The following is a 22,599-nucleotide window of genomic DNA, read 5'->3' on the forward strand; positions in this document are numbered from 1 at the left end:
CGAAACAGCTGTCCCCTTCTGTAGCACGGCCGCCACGTTTGTGACTAGCTCTGAATATTGGCAAATTACCAGACTATGTTGTTGCAGTATACGTGAAAAAACTGTCGGGGTTTCTCTTCAAAATGATGGGCAATAAATAATTCAAAGTGTTTCCGGACTTTATGTACACTCTGTATAAGGGGCACCTAGAGCATCAGATCGTGAATAACCTGGATATGATGTGTACTTGGGTTAGATAGCATTGTCAACAACTGACAGTTTGAAAGAGGTCTCATTGGTCTCCCTTTGGCCAGTTCATTGAACTGTGCAAGATCCGTATTTGTAGGCCGCTCAGATGTGACAGTGGCCTGATGTTGGACAGCATGGGAATGTGAGGGCAGGCGTACTTGTCAAAGTTTTGATTGGCTGTGCCTAACCACCACCAGGAAGGCTGGCAATGTGTCAACCACAGTCTAACCCCATCAAATCTGCAGCTGTCCTCTGAAAACAAGTAATGAACTGCCTTGAACATTCTGTCACACCATCGGTTGGAGACAAGCAGCAGCTGAAATGTAGGATTACCGTCCTGTGTGTAGCACGTCATTAACACCGCAACACAAAACAGCTGTGTCTGGGCTGGTGCAGTGACAGGGAAGTACGGATTCATTACGAATGATGTCAGATTCTGTTCCGGGAGGAATTGTCATTCTGCACTATCCCAGATGACCACTGACAGCTAGTACGTCGGCAACCCGGGGAGAGAATCCCATTATTCCAATGTTTCAGAGAGGCACAGCAGTGGTTGGGTTGGGTTGTTTGGGGAGGGAGACCAGACAGCGAGGTCACTGGTCCCATAGGATTAGGGAAGGACGGGGAGGGAAGTCAGCCGTACCCTTTTAAAGAAACCGTCCTGGCATTTGCCTCGAGTGATTTAGGGAAATCACAGAAAACCTAAATCAGAATGGCCGGATGCGGGATTGAACCGTCGTCCTCTCAAATGCGAGTCCAGTGTGCTAACCAATGCGCCTCGTCGCTCATTAAGCAGTGGTTCTCCTGCTGTCACGGCGTGGGGAGCTGTCAGGTACGACTTGGGGACAGTGCTGGTAGTGACTGAGGGAACTTTGACAGCACAGTGCTATATCACAGATGTTGTGCATCCTCGTGTGTTACCTCTCTCGTGACCATACCGTGGTGCCATTTTCCAGCAGGACAATGTTCACCTTCACATGGCACATGTTTCTAGGAACAGTCTGTGTGGTGTTGAGGTATTCCTGTGGGAAGTAAGTGCACCAGATCTGCCCCTCGTAGAACGCGTGTGGGACCGGCTCGGGTGTAAACTCCTTCCAGTGCAAGAACCTGGGATATCGAGGGCCACTTACGACAGTTGTGGACCAGCTTGCCTCAGGAGAAGATACAACAGCCGTATGACACTTTTCCCAACCGAATGAGTGAACGCATGCAGTGCAAAGACATACTGATAAATGGGCTCATACTGCCAAGTTCTTTGTAAATTTGACTCAATTTTTGTAGTGCACAAAGTGGAATAGTGCAGTAGTTAGCACACTGGACTGGCATTCAGGACGACGATGTTTGAACCCACAATCGGCCATTCCGATTTAGGTTCTGTGTCTTTTCCCTAAATCGCTTAAGGCAAATTCGGGATAGTCCCTTCGAAAGAGCACAGCTACTGTCCTTCACCGGCCTTCCCTAATCCGAGCTTGTGCTCCGTTTCTAATGACCTCATTGTCGACAAGACATTAAATGATAATTTCCTCTTCCTCCTCCTCCTCCTCCTCAATTTGGTAGTTACTGAAATAACATCACATACCCTCTGAGTCTGTGAAGTTTCATTCTGTTTCCTCTTCCCTTTCTGGATGTTTCACTTTTTTTAATCAGGCAGTGTACTTCATTGTTAGGCATTCAGAAATTCCCTGGACTCGGAGGAGCTGTGAAGCAGTTATGATTCCTGTTTTTATTACATTCTTCACTCCATTGCTAACTGGTCAAAGATTTTTATGGTTGAACACCTGACTCCTTTCCGCATCATGCAGGGGCTGAGTGGTAGGTAGTGTAAATCATTTCTCCATCTAATGTTACATCTGCCAGTATTGATGTTGTTTTAAAACAGTAGTTGAATGCCGACAGTAAGTTCCAAAAGGAACTAAATGTTTCTGAGGCTGTTGCATTATGCCCAACTGTTTAAAGAGCTGTATACTAGTAACTAGAGGTTCTACTCTGGGTGTGAATCACTGCAAATCATTTGGAGAGCCAAATTAATAAGTCAGCACACACTGAAGTGCCAAAGAAACTGGTATAGGCATGCGAATTCAAATACAGCGATATGTAAACAGGCAGAATGTGGCACTGTGGTCGCAAACGCCTATACCAGACAACAAGTGTCTGGCACAGTTGTTAGATTGGGTACTGCTGCTACAATGACAGGTTATCAAGATTTGAGTGATTTTTCAATGTGGTGTTATAGTCAGTGCACGAGTGATGGGGCACAGTATCTCCAAGGTAGCGATGAAGTGAGGATTTTCCCATACCACCATTTCACGAGCATACCAGGAAAATCAGGGATCCAGCAAAACATCAAATCTCCGACATCGCTGCGGTCAGAAAAAGATCCTGAAAGAACAGGACTAACAACTGAAGAGAATTGTTCAACGTGACAGAAGTGCAACCCTTCCGCAAATTGCTGCAGATTTCAATGCTGGGCCATCAAGAACTGTCAGCGTGCACTGCACTCAATGAAACATCATCAATATGGGCTTTCAGACTCAAAGGCCCACCACGTACCCTAGGTGACTGCATGGCACAAAGCTTTACACCTTGCCTAGACCCATCAACACTGACATTGGACTGTTGATGACTGGAAGCATGTTGTGTGATCGGACGAGTCGTTTCAAATTGTAACAAGCGGATGAACATGTACGGGTATTGGAACAGCCTCATGAATCCACAGACTCTGCATGTCAGCAGGGTACTGTTAAAGCTGGTGGAGGCTCTGTAATGGTGTGGGGCATGTGCCATTGGAGTGATATGGGACCCCTTATATGTCTAGATACAATTCCGACAGGTGACACGTACATAAGCATCCTCTCTGACCACCTGCATCCATTCATGTCCATTGTGCATCCCGACGGACGTGGGCAGTTCCAGCAGAACGGTGCAACACCCCACATGTCCAGAATTGCTACAGAGTGGCTCCAGGAACACTCTTCAGAGTTTACACACTTCTCCCCGGACATGAGTATTATTGAGCATATCTGGGATGCCTTGCAACGTGCTGTTCAAAAGAGATCTCCACCACCTCGAATTCTTATGGATTTATGGACAGCACTGCAGGATTCATGGTGTAAATTCCCTCCAGCACTACTTCAGACATTAGTTGAATCCATGGCACATCGTGTTGCGCCACTTCTGTGTGCTTGCAGGGGTCCTACACGATATTAGGCAGGTGTACCAGTTTCTTTGGCTCTTCAGTGTATGCAAAATTAAGTTTTTAGGTGAGAACAGAACTGGGGTAAGACAAGATGGATTGTCCCCATTCCTGTTCAGTTGTGTGCTAGAAAAGATAGTCAGGAAATGGAAGAACAGAACAGAAAAAGAAGGAATTTTAAAAAATCACAATTGAGAGGAAATGGGATAGTATGAATTTTGATTGATTGATTTTTACAGACAATGTTGCCATCTTAGCTGAATCTACAGAAGATGCAACAATTCAGATAAATGTCATACAAGAGACAGCTTCAAAGGCAGGCTTATAAGTATGTTTTGAAAAAACAAGTGCGTATGCAAATGCAAAGCAGGTGCAAAATACACGGAGTACTGTGATGCACGTGTTGTGTTGCACATCGGTTTTATTGTGGGACGACATGTGTAATTACTTGCTAGAGTCTCTACATACTTTGCACTAGCCCATGTTCTTACCACAAACAAGAGAAAACTGCCTCTTGTAATATCATTAGGAACATCTTAATATATATTCATCTTTATACAGTTTAGAGTAGTATATTTTCATCAATGTTGTTGTAAAATTTATTTAAAAGATAGATTTTTAGAACCAGTTTAAAATGCCATACTTTTTTTTTGTTTGAATGTAATGTGGTAATTTGTAACATTTTTCCTTGCTAGTAGAGGCTCATCTTGTGTTAGTTTTGTTTTTGCATATTCACTATGCAGTACCATTTTGTCTTGTAGTATATTTATGAAATTTTCATTTTTATACACTACTTGGTCTTCAGTGTCCATTACTTTCTTAATGAAACATGTAACTTCCACAATACATAAACAAAATAGTGGTGGAATTTGCAAGAAAGTGTAACCATTTGCAGAAAACTGCTCAGTAATACTTTTGAGAGCATTGTTTACTATTACATATGTTTGGATTGATTATAATACTAGTGTCTCTGCATAGAGAACAAATTCTGCTTATTGTACATTAGGAGGAATGTTGTTTATATGTATGAGAAACAATATTGGAGCTAAGTTGCTATTACTCAAGTACTCTGTCTTCTGTTAGCTTTTCATTCATTACTGGCCATGTAGTGGCGTAGGCAGTGATCTGTCAACAGGGCCGTATCTGTTAGGTTATCACAACCGAGATAAACAAATATTTGTGCTATGCACTGTAGCAGAGGGAAGCTGAGTCAAAGCTGCCTGAGTCAATAGCTTTAGAGACTGTAAAGATTATTGCTCCTACAATCTTCAAACAGTGTAATTAAAATCACAGAATACTACCTTCACGTTAATAGAGGTAAGTAATGTGCTTTCAGGATCGTACAGATAAAATGCAACTAAATCGAGTATCTCCACTTACTTTGGCATGACTTCCAGAGTAAACAAATGCTATTTTGTTTCTTTCATGCACTTTATTTTAGGACAACTTTCTAATCAATATCCAAATTACTTTACAGTCTTTGTTTCCCAGATTCTTAATATTCAAACAGTAATTTACTTTTTTTGCTAGTTCCTATAATCCAGTTAGTTCACAAAACAATGTGCACTTTAAAATTTCATAGTAGAATGTGCTCTAAAAGTTTTGATTCCACTATTAAACTTTTTCTGGAGCACTGACCTTTACTAATGTTAAGTCCCATTACTAAGTTTCCTATTACAGAAATGCAATTAATTTTATCTAATATGCAATAGTTTAGAAGTTATTTTAATTTGAAGATTTTGTTGTGTATATAAATATCACTACATAATATATACTAATTATATCCATTTTCTAACAAAGTGAATCAGTTCATATTTATTTAAGCCTTCCAAGTAGAGAATTGACTATTTCACACCTGTGCTTTTCATGTTTTCATTCTTTTTAACCTGGGTGCCCTTTCTCTGGGTTATGGTGAATCATTTTTGTTTAAATGTTTTTAGCTTCAAGTCTAGCATCACTGTTCACGAGAATGATCTTTTCTTCTGTGTTTTCAGTTTGTTGCATTGTTGTGTTTAACTATTCTGAATCATTCTGGGCCTCTCCAAACCAATTATTCTTGGTTTTATTTTTCGAAAATCACTTTTTTCAGTAGCCTCTTTTCTGCTAATCTTAATACCGCAAGTAGCAGAAAATGGCAATATTCTCCTTTTGCATCATATCTGTTACCAACTCAGTTTTCTGTTACACCACTTCAATGTGCATCAATCTCCGTTGTCTGCCCATTTGGTGTTTTTCGTTGATATTTGTTGTGACAATTCTTCTGTCTGCATGCTTTAGTTTATCTGTTGCCAATCTAGTGTTCAGTTTGAATAGTGTTTCACATGCATGTATTGTTTTAGGATTAACAATGGAGTGGTAGAGTTCACATTTGGTGCTCACTGAGAGGAATTTCTTCTCATAGATTGGCCAGGTGTTTTATTGTGCTTGCTTCAATTTAGTTGTTCTTATACATTTTTTTATTTTGTTTTTGGACAAAAAGTTACTTGGTGTGATCACAATAAACAGGACATACTGTACAACAGTTTCACAAAAAAAAAGGTTATAAAATTCACTAAATTGAGTATTTGAACCTCTTTTTTTTTGTATAAGAGGACCAGCAGTACGTCTTGTGCCCCCCCACCCCCTCCCCATTGCTAATTTGTCGTGGTGTAGGGGAAGTGTTCCCAAGCACATGTTTGCAGAAGTCTGAATCTATTTAATTTTCTGATGATCATCGTGCAAGATTTATGTGGAAGGGTTAACATATTTACTAACTTGTCATACATCAGCAACTCAGAATTCTGACAGTAACCTGTCTCGGAGGCACAATGTATGCTTTGAATTGGTAAACATCTTTTTCCAACAGCCTCACTTGGTAAAGTTTTCGCTTTACTATCTACCTGGTTTTGGGCTGCAAAATTTACTGAATGCTGCCGTTTGACAGAAGTGTTACTTCAAGTCCTGATACTGTCTGTCAGATATCTGACCGCTGTCCATTCAGTCAGCAGTGGCATATGAATAGCCAGAGACAGAGAGAGAGAGAGAGAGGAGAGAGAGAGAGAGAGATTTTCTTGTGTGTGTGTGTGTGTGTGTGTGTGTGTGTGTGTGTGTGTGTGTGTGTGTGTGTGTGTGTGTGGAGGGGGGCCTGGTGGCAAGCTACCTGTTCACTGATTTCATTTCGTCTAATTATGTGAGTTAGGTGTTGCCTATGTCTTCCAGCAAAACCATGAAGCATGCATGTATAGTGCAGGAAGCTGTTTAGGCGGTCAGTGTTATTTTATTCCAAAATGAGAAACAATTTAGTAATGTCAAAAGTCTAAATATGGCGCCAGTTACATAATAATTAGAAATAATTTTGTTCCTTTTGACTCTATGACTATTGTTAGAAGAAAGATTAAGGAAAGGCAAACCTACGTTTCTAGCATTTGTAGGCTTAGAGAACGTTTTTGAAAATGTTGACTGGAATACACTCTTTCAAATTCTGAAGGTGGCAGGGGTAAAATACAGGGAGCGAAAGGCTATTTACAATTTGTACAGAAACCAGATGGCAGTTATAAGAGTTGAGGGACATGAAAGGGAAGCAGTGTTTGGGAAGGGAGTGAGACAGGGCTGTAGCCTATCCCCGATGTTATTCAATCTGTATATTGAGCAAGCAGTGAAGGAAACAAAAGAAAAATTTCGAGTAGGTATTAAAATCCATGGAGAAGAAATAAAAACGTTGAGGTTCGCCAATGACATCGTAATTCTGTCAGAGACAGCTGGAGGAGCAATTGAACGGAATGAACAGTGTCTTGAAAGGAGGATATAAGATGAACATCAACAAAAGCAACACAAGGATAATTGAATGTAGTCGAATTAAATCAGGTGATGCTGCGGGAATTGTATTAGGAAATGAGACATTTAAAGTAGTAAATGAGTTTTGCTATGTGGGGAGCAAAATAACTCACAATGGTCGAAGTAGAGAGGGTATAAAATGTAGACTGGCAATGGCAAGGAAAGCGTTTCTGAAGAAGAGAAATTTGTTAACATCGAGTATAGATTTAAGTGTCAGGAATCTTTTCTGAAAGTATTTGTATGGAGTGTAGCCATATATGGAAGTGAAACATGGACGATTAATAGTTTAGAAAAGAAGAGAATAGAAGATTTCGAAATGTGGTGCTACAGAAGAATGCTCAAAATTAGATGGGTAGATCATATAACTAATGAGGAGGTACTGAACAGAATTGGGGAGAAGAGAAGTTTGTGGCACAACTTGACTAGAAGAAGGGATTGGTTGAGGCATCAAGGGATCACAAATTTAGCATTGGAGGGCGGCGTGGAGGGTAAAAATCGTAGAGGGAGACCAAGAGATGAATACACTAAGCAGATTCAGAAGGTTCTAGGTTGCAGTAAGTACTGGAAGATGAAGAAGCCTGCACAGGATAGAGTAGCATGGAAAGCTGCATCAAACTAGTCTCTGGACTGAAGACAACAACAACAACAACAACAACAATTTTGAAATAGACATTATGTAAATGGAAAACATTAGTTCTACTTTGCTCTGAGACCACTTATGAACAGGAATTACGATTTCACTGGAGACCACATTATCATTGTTATCGTTTTACAGACAGCGTGCATAGCATATTACGGGAAAATAAATTCTTTGAAGAAGATTTATTATCTTCCCTTTAGGCACCATAAATTTTACACACAAGTTTTGTGCATAATTTCCTTTCCAGGGTTCAGTAAACAATTAATTCTTTTGTGATGTCCATAAGATTAATTTTGCCAGCCCTGTCTCGAAGACATGTTGGGGAGTATATGAGTGAGTCTTGACTGTGTCACTGTTGATCTGAGGAAAGTTTTAAGTCATCGCAAAGTGCTGAATGACTTCTCAGAAAATGCTGACGATACTGGAACTGCTATAATCAGAATTATCAGGTGGATAACTTCCTGAAACTGTTCTTTAACCCAACCACATTTTGGAATAAATTGTCTCACAATATAGACTATATTATGTGGTTGCCATAATAGATTGAAACATTGCTTGCCAGCTGTGGATGAAGCCCGTATGTGTGTGTACTCTAAGCAACTCTTTCAATTGCCATGTAGATGGAAGGACATATTTTATTTTATTTACACATCAGACTCTGTAGGACCAAATTGAGGACCAAATCTTCAAGGTCATGGAATGTGTCAGTACATGAAATAACAATATAAAAGTAATAACAGATAAAAATAAAATGTTTATGAACCCGATAAAAGTCAAGCCAAAAGTTTAAGTAAATACAATCAACAACACAACAAGAATCGACTTAATTTCTCAAGGAACTCCCTTAAGAGACTTAACAGAATAGAAGGAGTGACCCATGAGGAAACTCTTTAGCTTTGATTTGAAAGTGCATAGATTACTGCTAAGATTTTTGAATTCTTGTGGTAGCTTATTGAAAATGGATGCAGCAGTATATTGCACACCTTTGTGCACAAGAGTTAAGGAAGTCTGATCTAAATCTAGATTTGATTTCTGCCGAGTATTAACTGAGTGAAAGCTGCTTATTCTTGGGAATACTAATATTGTTAACAAGAAATGCCAGTAAGGAATATATATATTGACAGGCCTATGTCAAAATACCGAGACTCTTGAACAGGGATCGACAAGAGATTCTTGAACTTATACTACTTATTGCCCAAACTGCCCGTTTCTGAGCCAAAAATATCATTTTAGAATGGAAAGAGTTATCCCAAAATATAATACCATAAGACATAAGCAAATGAAAATAAGCAAAGTAGACTAATTTTTGTGTCAAACGATCACTCACTTCAGATACAGTTCGAATAGTAAAAATGGTGGCATTAAGTCTTTGAACAAGATCCTGAACATGGGCTTTATTATCTATCTGAACACCTAGAAATTTGAATTGTTCAGTTTCACTAATAATATGCCCATTCTGTGAAATTAAAACGTTAGGTCTTGTTGAATTATGTGTTAGAAACTGTAAAAACTGATTTAGCGTTAGTTTACTTTCTACTAGCCATGAACTTATCTCAAGAACTGCACTATTTGAAACCGAGTCAATGTTCCGCCCAACATCCCTTACTATCAAGCTAGTGTCATCAGCAAACAGAAATATTTTAGAGTTATCCGTAATACTAGAGGGCATAAATAAGGAACAGGAGAGGCCCCAACACTGACCCCTGGGGCACCCTCCACGTGACTGTACCTGCCTCAGACCCCACATCACAGCCATTCTCAACACTGTGAATAATGAATGATCTTTTACTGTCTGTTGTTAAAGTTGTTGTTGTTGTGGTCTTCAGTCCTGAGACTGGTTTGATGCAGCTCTCCATGCTACTCTATCCTGTGCAAGCTTCTTCATCTCCCAGTACCTACTGCAACCTACATCCTTCTGAATCTGCTTAGTGTATTCATCTCTTGGTCTCCCTCTACGATTTTTACCCTCCACGCTGCCCTCTAATACTAAATTTGTGATCCCTTGATGCCTCAGAACGTGTCCTACCAACCGATCCCTTCTCCTGGTCAAGCTGTGCCACAAACTTCTCTTCTCCCCAATCCTATTCAATACTTCCTCATTAGTTATGTGATCTACCCATCTAATCTTCAGCATTCTTCTGTAGCACCACATTTCGAAAGCTTCTATTCTCTTCTTGTCCAAACTATTTATCGTCCATGTTTCACTTCCATACACGGCTACACTCCACACAAATACTTTCAGAAATGACTTCCTGACTTTTAAATCTATACTCAATGTTAACAAATTTCTCTTCTTCAGAAATGCTTTCCTTGCCATTGCCAGTCTACATTTTATATCCTCTCTACTTCGACCATCATCAGTTATTTTGCTCCCCAAATAGCAAAACTCCTTTACTACTTTAAGTGTCTCATTTCCTAATCTAATACCCTCAGCATCACCCGACTTAATTTGACTACATTCCATTATCCTCGTTTTGCTTTTGTTGATGTTCATTTTATATCCTCTTTTCAAGACGCTATCCATTCCATTCGACTGCTCTTCCAAGTCCTTTGCTGTCTCTGACAGAATTACAATGTCATCGGCGAACCTCAAAGTTTTTATTTCTTCTCCATGGATTTTAATACCTACTCCGAATTTTTCTTTTGTTTCCTTTACTGCTTGCTCAATATACAGATTGAATAATATCGGGGAGAGGCTACAACCCTGTCTTACTCCCTTCCCAACCACTGCTTCCCTTTCATGTCCCTTGACTATTATAACTGCCATCTGGTTTCTGTACAAATTGTAAAGAGCCTTTCGCTCGGTGAAAAAATGTGAGCTACTCCCTGTATTCCATAATGGTCCAACTTCTGGAGCAATATTTTGTGATCAATACACTCAAATGGATAATTTAAACCAAAAAATAAGCCTAGTGTTCGAAACCTTTTGTTTAACCCATCCAGTACCTCACAGAGAAAAGAGAGTATAGCATTTACAGTTGTTAAGCTACAGCCAAACTGTGCTTTTGATAGCAAATCGTTTGATATAAAATGATAAATTATCCTTAAATACACAGCCTTTTCAATAACTTAACCAAACACTGGTGGCATAGGTCTAAAATTGTCGACATTATCCCTTTCTCCCTTCTTTAAAGTGGCTTTACTACTGAGTACTTTAATCGTTCAGGAAACTGACCATTTATAAATGAAAAATTACAAATATGGCTAAATACAGGGCTAACTGTGCAGCACAGTATTTTAATATTCTGCTAGGCACCCCATCATATCCATGAGAGTTATTAGTCTTCAGTGACTCAATCTTATTGACTCAATCCCCCCCCCTTGTCTGTATCACAGAGGAGTATTTCTGGCATCAGTCGAAAGGCATTTGCCAAGAGAGTTATATGATTCCCCGTAGAAGCTAAATTTTTATGTAACTCACCAGCAATGTCCAGAAAATGATTGTTAAATACTGTACATATATCTGATTTATCAGTAACAGAAATATTTTTACTACGAACTGACTTTGTATCGTCGAACTTGTGCTGCTGACTAGACACTTCCTTCACAACTGACCACATAGTTTTAATTTTATCCTGTGAATTAGCTATTCTATTTATGTACCACACACTCTTTGCTTTCCTAATAACATTTTTAAGCACGTTACATTACTGTCCGTAATGGGCTACTATAGCATGATTGTGACTGCTTCTAAAATTTTGATATAAAATGCACTTTATTCTAAATGATATCCTTATCCCACAAGTCAGCCACCCAGGCTGCCTTTTACTGCTAGTACCCCGTTTAGAATGTTCTAATGGAAAGCAATGCTCAAAAACCATGAGAAATCATTATATTTGTCACCTATGTTATCGGCACTATAAACATCCTGCCACTCTTGTTCCTTGACGAGGTTTAATAAACTCTCTATTTCTGTTGGATTAACTTTCCTACATAGTCTGTAATTATATGTGACATTTGTTTGAGTACAAAAGCCTTTTAGTATTAAAATTTGTGCATCATGGTCTGAAAGTCCATTCACCCTTTCACTAACAGAATGCCCATCTAGAATGCTCTAGCTTGAGCAGAAATGTTCTGAAGTCAGAGTTTGGGGCCTATAAACAACAACAATTAGAAGTTTGGTTTCACTAAATTCAACTGCCCATGCACAACATTCAAATATCTGTTCTGCGCAGTGCTGTGATATGTCTATGGACTCAAATGGAATACTGTTTTTTACATACATGGCCATTCCCCCACCTCGCAAGGAACTCCTCAAAAAACAGCCAGCCAATCTGTATCCTGGTAAAGGAAGCCTCTGAATTGTCAAATTATTTAAGTGGTGCTCCAATATACCAATAATTTAAGAGTCAACATCTATAAGCAGTTCGTCCGGATTCGATTCCCGGCTGGGTCAGAGATTTTCTCTGCTCTGGGTCTAGGTGTTGTGTTGTCCTTATCATCATCATTTCATCCCCTTCGACACACGAGTTGCCGAAGTGACGTCAAGTCGAAAGACTTGCACCGGTCTAACCAACGGGAGGCTCTAGCCACATGGCATGTACTTTTAATGACTTTATCCCTAATACCTCTATATTTTGATGAAATATGCTAATACCTTCTCTTCTTGGTAACATGACATCCTCTGAAGGTGAGCCCTTAGTTAGAGGGACTTCCTTTAAGCAGGTATACCTATCAGCTGACTTCAGTCTCAAAGAGGTGCAGCTCTAACATCAACTACTACAGGAGGATTTTCGAAGTATCTCTTTATTTTTTAGTTACATTCATATTCCATGTGTAATTTATAAGATAAATCGTAATGATGCACATTCATTCCCCTCAGAATAGAAAGGTGTGTCAAGGAGAAACTTTTTAAGTTTGTTTTCAAATTTAACATTGATGCTTGTCAAACATTTTATATCGCTGGATAAGTGACCAAATTTTTTTGACTGCACACCTACCTTCATTAAAGATGGCCTTAAAGTGGAGCACTGAATGTCATTTTTTCTTCTGGTCTTGAATTTATGTATGTGATTGTTCCTTTTGAACTGCAGTGAACTATTTACAACAAACTTAATGAGGGAATAAATTCACTGTGAAGCAACAATAAAAAATGCTGAACTTCTTAAATAAACAATGGAAAATCCAGAGTGGAATAATGATAATATTATGAAAAGGATAAATTGCTACTTACCATAAAGAAGAGATGATGAGCTGCAGACATGCACCATGAAAAGAATGGTGTACAAATTGAGCTTTCAGCTGAAAGCAGAAACCAATCTAACGACTGTGGCAGACACTTGTTGTCTTGTAAAGGCGTTGTCGACCGCAGCGCCATATTCTGCCTGTTTACATATCACTGTATTTGAATATGCATGCCTATACCAGTTTCTTTGGCCCTTCAGTGTAGTTTGAAGGATGTAGCAGTTTGTTTCAGTCATATGCAAAAACTGAAAACGGCCTTACGACAAAGGTATTACAGGTTCCTGCCAGGTCACTGCAGTTAAGTGCTGTTGGGCTTGGCTAGCACTTGGAGCAGCCACCATCATGGTCTGCTGGGTGCTTTATTTATTTATTTACATTTTCTTTGCGTGGAGCCATCGTAATGATGGCTTTTGCAAACGTCAGACTTAATACTATGGTTATATTTACACTTATTAAATACACTATATTCTGTAGCTGTTGCTTCTTATGTCTATTTTTTACATTTATCACATTACAACTGATACGCTAATGCCTCATGTTACAATCACTATCTTAAAATTCATTGAAAGAATATAAACATTTTTCTATTAGAAAAGATTTTAATTTTGTTTTAAAAACATTTCCCATGTACGTTCTTAGAGAGTTTGGTAGCTTGTTATACCAAATCAAACCACTGATATATGGACTTCTATCAGCCATTTTTAACATTGTTCTGTTACAGAAATAGTTACACTTTGTTCTAGTATTGTGATCGTGTGCATCACTGCCCTTGATAGCTTCTGTTGGTTGACTTATGAAAAATACAACTATTTTGAAGATGTACAGAGAATATATTGTCAGATATTCATGCTGCACAAACACTTCACGACTTGAATCTCTATGTCCCATCCCATGTATAAGACTTATTGCTCTTTTCTGTAGTAGTAGTATTCTTTTTAAATGTACATCAGCTGCACAGCCCCATAGTTCAATTCCATAATTGAGAAAGGGGTAAAGTGTTCCATAATATACTAATTTCAGTGCTTGGCTAGGAACTATCTTTGCGAGCTGGCTGAGGAGATATACGGCACTACTGACTTTTCCGCATACAAAATTAATGTGGTATGTCCACCACAAATTTTCATCAACATATACACCCAGGAATTTACAGTTACCATTTTCTGTTGCAGAGATATTACACACAATATTCATATTGTTGTGATGAGAACTGCCTGTTTTAAATGTCAGTAGTTGAGATTTCGTGACAGTCACCTTGAGTCCCTGATCATTGAAGTATTTTGTTACTTCTGTTACACCACTAGTAGCAAGAGATTCTAGCACTTTAGATTCGCTCCCATAGAATAAGACTGACATGTCATCTGCATAGCTTACAATATGTGAGTTAATCGGTTGTGCAATGTTGTTAATATATACAGGGTGTTACAAAAAGGTACGGCGAAACTTTCAGGAAACATTCCTCACCCACAAATAAAGAAAAGATGTTATGTGGACATGTGTCCGGAAATGCTTAATTTCCATGTTAGAGCGCATTTTAGTTTCGTCACTATGTACTGTACTTCCTCGATTCACTGCCAGTTGGCCCAATTGAAGGAAGGTAATGTTGACTTCGGTGCTTGTGTTGACATGCAACTCATTGCTGTACAGTGCTAGCATCAAGCACATCAGTACGTAGCATCAACAGGTTAGTGTTCATCACGAACATGGTTTTGCAGTCAGTGCAATGTTTACAAAAGCAGAGTTGGCAGATCCCCAATTGGTGTATGGATTAGCACGGGGCAATAGCCTTGGCGCGGTACGTTTGTATCGAGACAGATTTCTAGAACGAAGGTATCCCGACAGGAAGACATTCGAAGCAATTGATCGGCATCTTAGGGAGCACGGAACATTCCAGCTTGTGACTCGCGACTGGGGAAGACCTAGAACGACTAGGACACCTGCAACGGACGAGACAATTCTTCGTGCAGTTGACGATAACCCTAATGTCAGCGTCGGAGAAGTTGCTGCTGTACAAGGTAACGTTGACCACGTCACTGTATGGAGAGTGCTACGGGAGAACCAGTTGTTTCCCTACCATGTACAGCGTGTGCAGGCACTATCAGCAGCTGATTGGCCTCCACGGGTACACTTCTGTGAATGGTTCATCCAACAATGTGTCAATCCTCATTTCAGCGCAAATGTTCTCTTTACGGATGAGGCTTCATTTCGACGTGATCAAATTGTAAATTTTCACAATCAACATGTGTGGGCTGATGAGAGTCCGCACGCAATTGTGCAATCACGTCACCAACACGGATTTTCTGTGAACGTTTGGGCAGGCATTGTTGGTGATGTCTCGATTGGGCCCCACGTTCTTCCACCTACGCTCAATGGAGCACGTTATCATGATTTCATATGGGATACTCTACCTGTGCTGCTAGAATGTGTGCCTCTACAAGTACGACACAACATGTGGTTCATACACGATGGCGCTCCTGCACATTTCAGTCGAAGTGTTCGTACGCTTCTCAACAGATTCGGTGACTGATGGATTGGTAGAGACGGACCAATTCCGTGGCCTCCACGCTCTCCTGACCTCAACCCTCTTGACTTTCATTTATGGGGGCGTTTGAAAGCTCTTGTCTACACAACCCTGGTACCAAATGTAGAGACTCTTCGTGCTCGTATTGTGGACGGCTGTGATACAATACGCCGTTCTCAAATGGTTCAAATGGCTCTGAGCACTATGGGACTCAACATCTTAGGTCATAAGTCCCCTAGAACTTAGAACTACTTAAACCTAACTAACCTAAGGACATCACACACACCCATGCCCGAGGCAGGATTCGAACCTGCGACCGTAGCAGTCCCGCGGTTCCGGACTGCAGCGCCAGAACCGCACGGCCACCGCGACCGGCACGCCATTCTCCAGGGCTGCATCAGCGCATCAGTGATTCTGTGCGATGGAGGGTGGATGCAGGTATCCTTGCTAATGGAGGACATTTTGAACATTTCCTGTAACAAAGTGTTTGAAGTCATGCTGGTACATTCTGTTGCTGTGTGTTTCCATTCCATGATTAATGTGATTTGAGGAGAAGTAATAAAATGAGCTCTAACATGAAAAGTAAGCGTTTCCAGACACATGTCCACATAACATATTTTCTTTCTTTGTGTGTGAGGAAGAGAAAGGGTCCAAGGATTGAGCCCTGTGGTACACCTTGTAATACAGGTTCACTGGTGGACTGGGCGTTCATGATATTATTATATAGTTTGTATGACAATTTAGTGCTTTGCTTACGATTCAACAGGTACGTGGTTAGAAGATTCATGGCTCGATCCCCAACACTATAAGATTTTAGCTTTTTAAGAAGTACCCTATGGTTTACCGTATCAAATGCTCTTGTCAGGTCCAAAAATATACCTGCAGTCTGCATCTTCTCGTCCAACAGAGAGTAAACTTCATGGATGAACTGTGTAACTGCTGTGGTTGTACTTGGCTCTTTTCTGAAGCCATGCTGCGAATCTACAAGCAGTTTATGTTTGTGAAAAAGGCACTTAGTTGAGAAAGGATAATGCTTTCGAATATCTTACTAAAAGTGGGAATTAATGATATTCGTCTATAGTTGGAGATTTCTTCCTTACTTCCCTTTTTATACACTGGTTTCACTACACTCATTTTTAGAACCGTTGCATACATGTTTTCTCTAGTGCCGCAATTAATCAGGTGAGTAAGAGGTTTAGAAATTTCTTTTAAGCATGCTTTAGTAATAGCACTGGATACGCCATCCCATCCGGATGAAAATTTTTTCTTTAGCACGTGTATTACCGCGCGAGCCGCCTGCTCATTCACTTCCACAAATTCAAATTCGATACACTGGGTGAGATGGCACCGGATCTCTATCTGTGAATCTGTAATATGCATTGATTGTTCACCAGAAATGTAGTAGTTATTAAAAATATTACATATAGTATCTGGGTTTTTTATAATGTTACCATCATGTCTTATGCTGAGTGGTTCCACGTTCATCTTGTTGGGGATCTTTTCGGTATTTGTCAATCAGCTTCCAAGATGCTTTGCTTATGTTGTCAGACTGTTCTATTGTTTTGCTGTTAATCTGCTTCCTTAGATTGACAATTTCAGTTTTAAAAGTTTGCTTGGCCCTGTTGTATTTTCCCTTGAAAACGTGCATAGTGGTGGCTTTATAAAGCTGGTTTAGATCATGTACTTGCTGCCTGAACCTAGTCAGATTTGTTAGGAGTTTTAGTCTAGGATTACTTCCATTTTGACAGTGTTTAACTGCCTTCTGGATTTCTCTGACTGGGTAACTATATTCATAATGCTGCAATAGGGTTGAGTAGAAGTCATTCCATTTCTCATCCGACCCTTTCACCTGGTACCCAGAATCCCGTTTCTCATTCGCTAGTTTGTCTTTAAGAGCATTAATATTTGAGGTATTCAGCATTCGTTTCTGTAGCACAATTTTTGTTATTTTAGGCACAACTGAATTTTCGTATTCTATCACCTGACAGAAGTGGTCAGGATAAAGAAAATCTAAGTTACTGTAATTTACCTTATCTATAACATCTTTGTTGATTATAGCATAATCTATTCTAGTGGAACACGTGTCCATCACTCTGGTGTCAGAGTTCACTATATTTACAAGGTTGTATGAGGTCAGTACATCACTGAGTTTCAAGTTTACTATACTATTTGAGTTTGCATCTACACTCCTGGAAATTGAAATAAGAACACCGTGAATTCATTGTCCCAGGAAGGGGAAACTTTATTGACACATTCCTGGGGTCAGATACATCACATGATCACACTGACAGAACCACAGGCACATAGACACAGGCAACAGAGCATGCACAATGTCGGCACTAGTACAGTGTATATCCACCTTTCGCAGCAATGCAGGCTGCTATTCTCCCATGGAGACGATCGTAGAGATGCTGGATGTAGTCCTGTGGAACGGCTTGCCATGCCATTTCCACCTGGCGCCTCAGTTGGACCAGCGTTCGTGCTGGACGTGCAGACCGCGTGAGACGACGCTTCATCCAGTCCCAAACATGCTCAATGGGGGACAGATCCGGAGATCTTGCTGGCCAGGGTAGTTGACTTACACCTTCTAGAGCACGTTGGGTGGCACGGGATACATGCGGACGTGCATTGTCCTGTTGGAACAGCATGTTCCCTTGCCGGTCTAGGAATGGTAGAACGATGGGTTCGATGACGGTTTGGATGTACCGTGCACTATTCAGTGTCCCCTCGACGATCACCAGTGGTGTACGGCCATTGTAGGAGATCGCTCCCCACACCATGATGCCGGGTGTTGGCCCTGTGTGCCTCGGTCGTATGCAGTCCTGATTGTGGCACTCACCTGCACGGCACCAAACACGCATACGACCGTCATTGGCAACAAGGCAGAAGCGACTCTCATCGCTGAAGACGACACGTCTCCATTCGTCCCTCCATTCACGCCTGTCGTGACACCACTGGAGGCGGGCTGCACGATGTTGGGGCGTGAGCGGAAGACGGCCTAACGGTGTGCGGGACCGTAGCCCAGCTTCATGGAGACGGTTGCGAATGGTCCTCGCCGATGCCCCAGGAGCAACAGTGTCCCTAATTTGCAGGGAAGTGGCGGTGCGGTCCCCTACGGCACTGCGTAGGATCCTACGGTCTTGGCGTGCATCCGTGCATCGCTGCGGTCCGGTCCCAGGTCGACGGGCACGTGCACCTTCCGCCGACCACTGGCGACAACATCGATGTACTGTGGAGACCTCACGCCCCACGTGTTGAGCAATTCGGCGGTACGTCCACCCGGCCTCCCGCATGCCCACTATACGCCCTCGCTCAAAGTCCGTCAACTGCACATACGGTTCACGTCCACGCTGTCGCGGCATGCTACCAGTGTTAAAGACTGCGATGGAGCTCCGTATGCCACGGCAAACTGGCTGACACTGACGGCGGCGGTGCACAAATGCTGCGCAGCTAGCGCCATTCGACGGCCAACACCGCAGTTCCTGGTGTGTCCGCTGTGCCGTGCGTGGGATCATTGCTTGTACAGCCCTCTCGCAGTGTCCGGAGCAAGTATGGTGGGTCTGACACACCGGTGTCAATGTGTTCTTTTTTCCATTTCCAGGAGTGTATATTAAATTCATCTAATATAGTAAGGTCATTAGAACCAGCCTGACCAGCAACACTACTAAGTTTATCCATAAACAGCATTACATTAGCATTTGGTGGCCTATACACTCCAATCACTTTATGCTTTGGGAACTTAAGATCATTACTGTGGAGTACAATACCTGTCATTTCAATTGATCCTTCTTTAGTGTGGTGGTAAGCATGGTGCACTCGGCCCTTTGGAGGTTAATTGAGGAGCAATTTGATTGAGAAGTAGCGACACCTGTCACGAATACTGACAACGGCCCGGAGAGTGGTGTGCTGACCACACACCATTCCGTATCTGGATCCAATTATCTTAAGGGCTGAGATTGACACGGCTGCCAGTCTGCACCATTGGGCCTTCAAGATCTGCTGGGTACTGAAAACTGCACAATTAAGCACCCCACAAACCAAATATCATCATCATGTTCAGATAGCGTTTGTTTTGTTTGTATAAACAAACACTGCTGTGAGCCAAAATACTAATCACAAATTTACTGGTGTGCAGCAAGCATAAGCATAATCTTTATTGGTCAGCCTGCCTGCTGATTGTATGCATCCAGAAGTGAATTTGTGGGTAGGAAGGGAGCGGGGTGTGGGTGGGGGGGGGGGGGGGAGGAGCAAAAAAGGCAAAACCATATCTTCAGTCAAAATGGAGTCAGCTAATATCAAGTTATACAGCACGAGTGCTACACTTTTGCACTGAGAGTGGATCTGTCACTAATTAGGCACCACACTTTACTCAAGTTATATTTCCTACCGGAAGATTCATTATGTGTCCTCCGTGGGCAGGGGGGAGGGAAATGGAGGCATAAGAAACACCAATCACCGTTGATGCTCAGTGTTAGTGCGACAAGTTGTTTTTCAAAAATTTTCTCCTCAGTATAGCTGTTCGCCGATTTACACAGGTATTAAAATCTATGGAGAAGAAATAAAAACTTTGAGGTTTGCTGATGACATTGTAATTCTGTCAGAGACAGCAAAGGACTTGGAAGAGCAGTTGAATGGAATGGACAGTGTCTTGAAAGGAGGATATAAGATGAACATCAACAAAAGCAAAACGAGGATAATGGAATCTGGTCAAATTAAGTCGGGTGATGCTGAGGGAATTAGATTAGGAAATGAGACGCTTAAAATAGTAGTAAATGAGTTTTGCTATTTCGGGAGCAAAATAACTGATTATGGTAGACTCGCAATGGCAAGGAAAGCCTTTCTGAAGAAGAGGAATTTGTTAACATCGAGTAATAGATTTAAGTGTCAGGAAGTCGTTTCTGAAAGTATTTGTATGGAGTGTAGCCATGTATGGAAGTGAAACATGGATGATAAATAGTTTGGACAAGAAGAGAATAGAAGCTTTCGAAATGTGGTGCTACAGAAGAATGCTGAAGATTAGATGGGTAGATCACGTAACTAATGAGGAGGTATTGAATAGAATAGGGGAGAAGAGGAGTTTGTGGCACAACTTGACAAGAAGAAGCAACCAGTTGGTAGGACATGTTCTGAGGCATCAAGGGATCACAAATTTAGCATTGGAGGGCAGCGTGGAGGGTAAAAATCATATAGGGAGACCAAGAGATGAATACATTAAGCAGATTCAGAAGGATGTAGGTTGCAGTAAGTACTGGGAGATGAAGAAGCTTGCACAGGATAGAACAGCATGGAGAGCTGCATCAAACCAGTCTCAGGACTGAAGACCACAACAACAACAACAACATCTGATCAAACCTGCTGCCACGGCTGAGAATCAATAATGCACATTCATGAGGTGATGTTCGAGAAGATGGTAAGCTAGTTTGAATCCTGGAGCTGGAAAAACTTTTCGCTGCCACTATTTGGCTGGCAAGGGGAGGAGAGGAGGCAGCATAAAGTTCCTGATCACCAGACTTTGCTCCAATGTCCTGGATTAAACTCCAAACCTCTCCATGTCTCATATCTCATGAGGTGAGGGTATGTGACACTGTAGATTGTGATCTGTCTTTCAGGTGGGGACGTTACGCTTGGTGGCCCCATTTGTGCTATGTATTAGCACTGGGTTTCACCCTCTCCCTTCTCTCATCGTCATTATCATACAACAGAGTCATCACACACACACACACACACACACACACACAGTATTTGCATGTTACAAATTAATAAAAAAAAAAACCAAACTATCTGACCAAAGCCATCCTGACACCTATTAGAGCCCATTAGTATGTGGTGTGTCCACTGTTCACCCTTATAATGGCTTGAACACTACTGGGGACACCTTCAATGAGGTCTCTGAATGTTGTGTTCCTCAAGAGCCGAAGCCAGAAAAGGTAGTGAAGTTGGACTTTGGGGTCTGGAGTGAAGTTGACATTCTGACTCATCCCCAATGCATTCCACTGGGTTCAGATCAGTATTCTGGAGAGGCCAGTCCATTTCAGGAGCGTTACTTTAAAGAAGTCATTGCCTCGCAGCAACCGTTACTTTGTGGCAAGGTGCATTGTCATGCTGGTACAATCATCGTAGTCTCCAAACCATTGCTCCACAGTACACAATGTTGTCATTTGTGGTCATAACCTTCGCATTTAGCTTTCGCTTTAGTGCAATAAAGGGACCACACCCTAACCGTGAAAAACACCCTGTACTATGACAACACCTGCTCCATACTTCACTGTTGGTGCTACGCACAATGACAGGTAACATTCTCTGTAATCTGTTCATCGTAAGAATAAACCTGATGTAAACATTGCACTATGTATTCTTCCATGTTTGTTGGAACCTCATCGGATATCCATTTCACGTGGGACTGCAGCCAAGCTGTCTCAAATACTGTCAAGTATGATAATATGGGTACGTTTTGTGCTGTGCATTACGTGCACGACGACTTAGCGACAATACGGGACAACAGCTTTACCGGCGCATTTAACCTGGACAGCACTGGCCGGTCAGCTGGTACAGCTAGCCTGCAGTGGCGTGGCCAGCTGCAGTTCACACGTAAAAAGAGAAAAGCAGAGCAGCAATACAGCTTCGAATGTCATTTAATTTCTAAGCAGAATGAAATAATACACTGCAAATCTCCCACAATACGCTCCTTGGACGACAAGATGAAAACTGCAACATGTTATCATTTTTAGCTAATGTACCATTGTAATTAAAAACAAGAATGATGAAAATTTGTGACTTAACCACAGGGTAATTTTTCTGCACAAGCTGTGTCTAATGTAAGAGAGTACGGAAGGGTTTTACCGTGTAGTTAAATATTGAAGCTACTGAATGTATTACTCAGTCAGTCATCTGGTAATCTCTTAGTTCCTTCCTTATCCGAGTCCAAGAAATACATTTCAGTTCTGTAAGTGTCACCTGCTACGTTGATAACGAGCCTATCAACAACAGAATCCACAAAGCCAACCAGGCACCACATTTTCTCTT

General features: G+C 41.3%; 1 protein-coding gene across 1 annotated transcript in view; it reads left to right on the plus strand.

Annotated features, from left to right (window-relative positions):
- Positions 1-4,644: 4,644 nt before the first annotated feature.
- The window catches only part of LOC126426519 (uncharacterized), a 60,807-nt gene continuing 42,852 nt past the window's right edge, over positions 4,645-22,599 (plus strand). Inside the window, exon 1 of the mRNA XM_050088424.1 lies at positions 4,645-4,738. The gene's annotated coding sequence lies outside the window, so the exon portion shown is untranslated. The remainder of the gene's footprint in view (positions 4,739-22,599) is intronic.

Source organism: Schistocerca serialis, chromosome 11 (genome assembly GCF_023864345.2).
Source record: "Schistocerca serialis cubense isolate TAMUIC-IGC-003099 chromosome 11, iqSchSeri2.2, whole genome shotgun sequence".
NCBI classification, from domain to species: Eukaryota; Metazoa; Arthropoda; class Insecta; order Orthoptera; family Acrididae; genus Schistocerca; species Schistocerca serialis.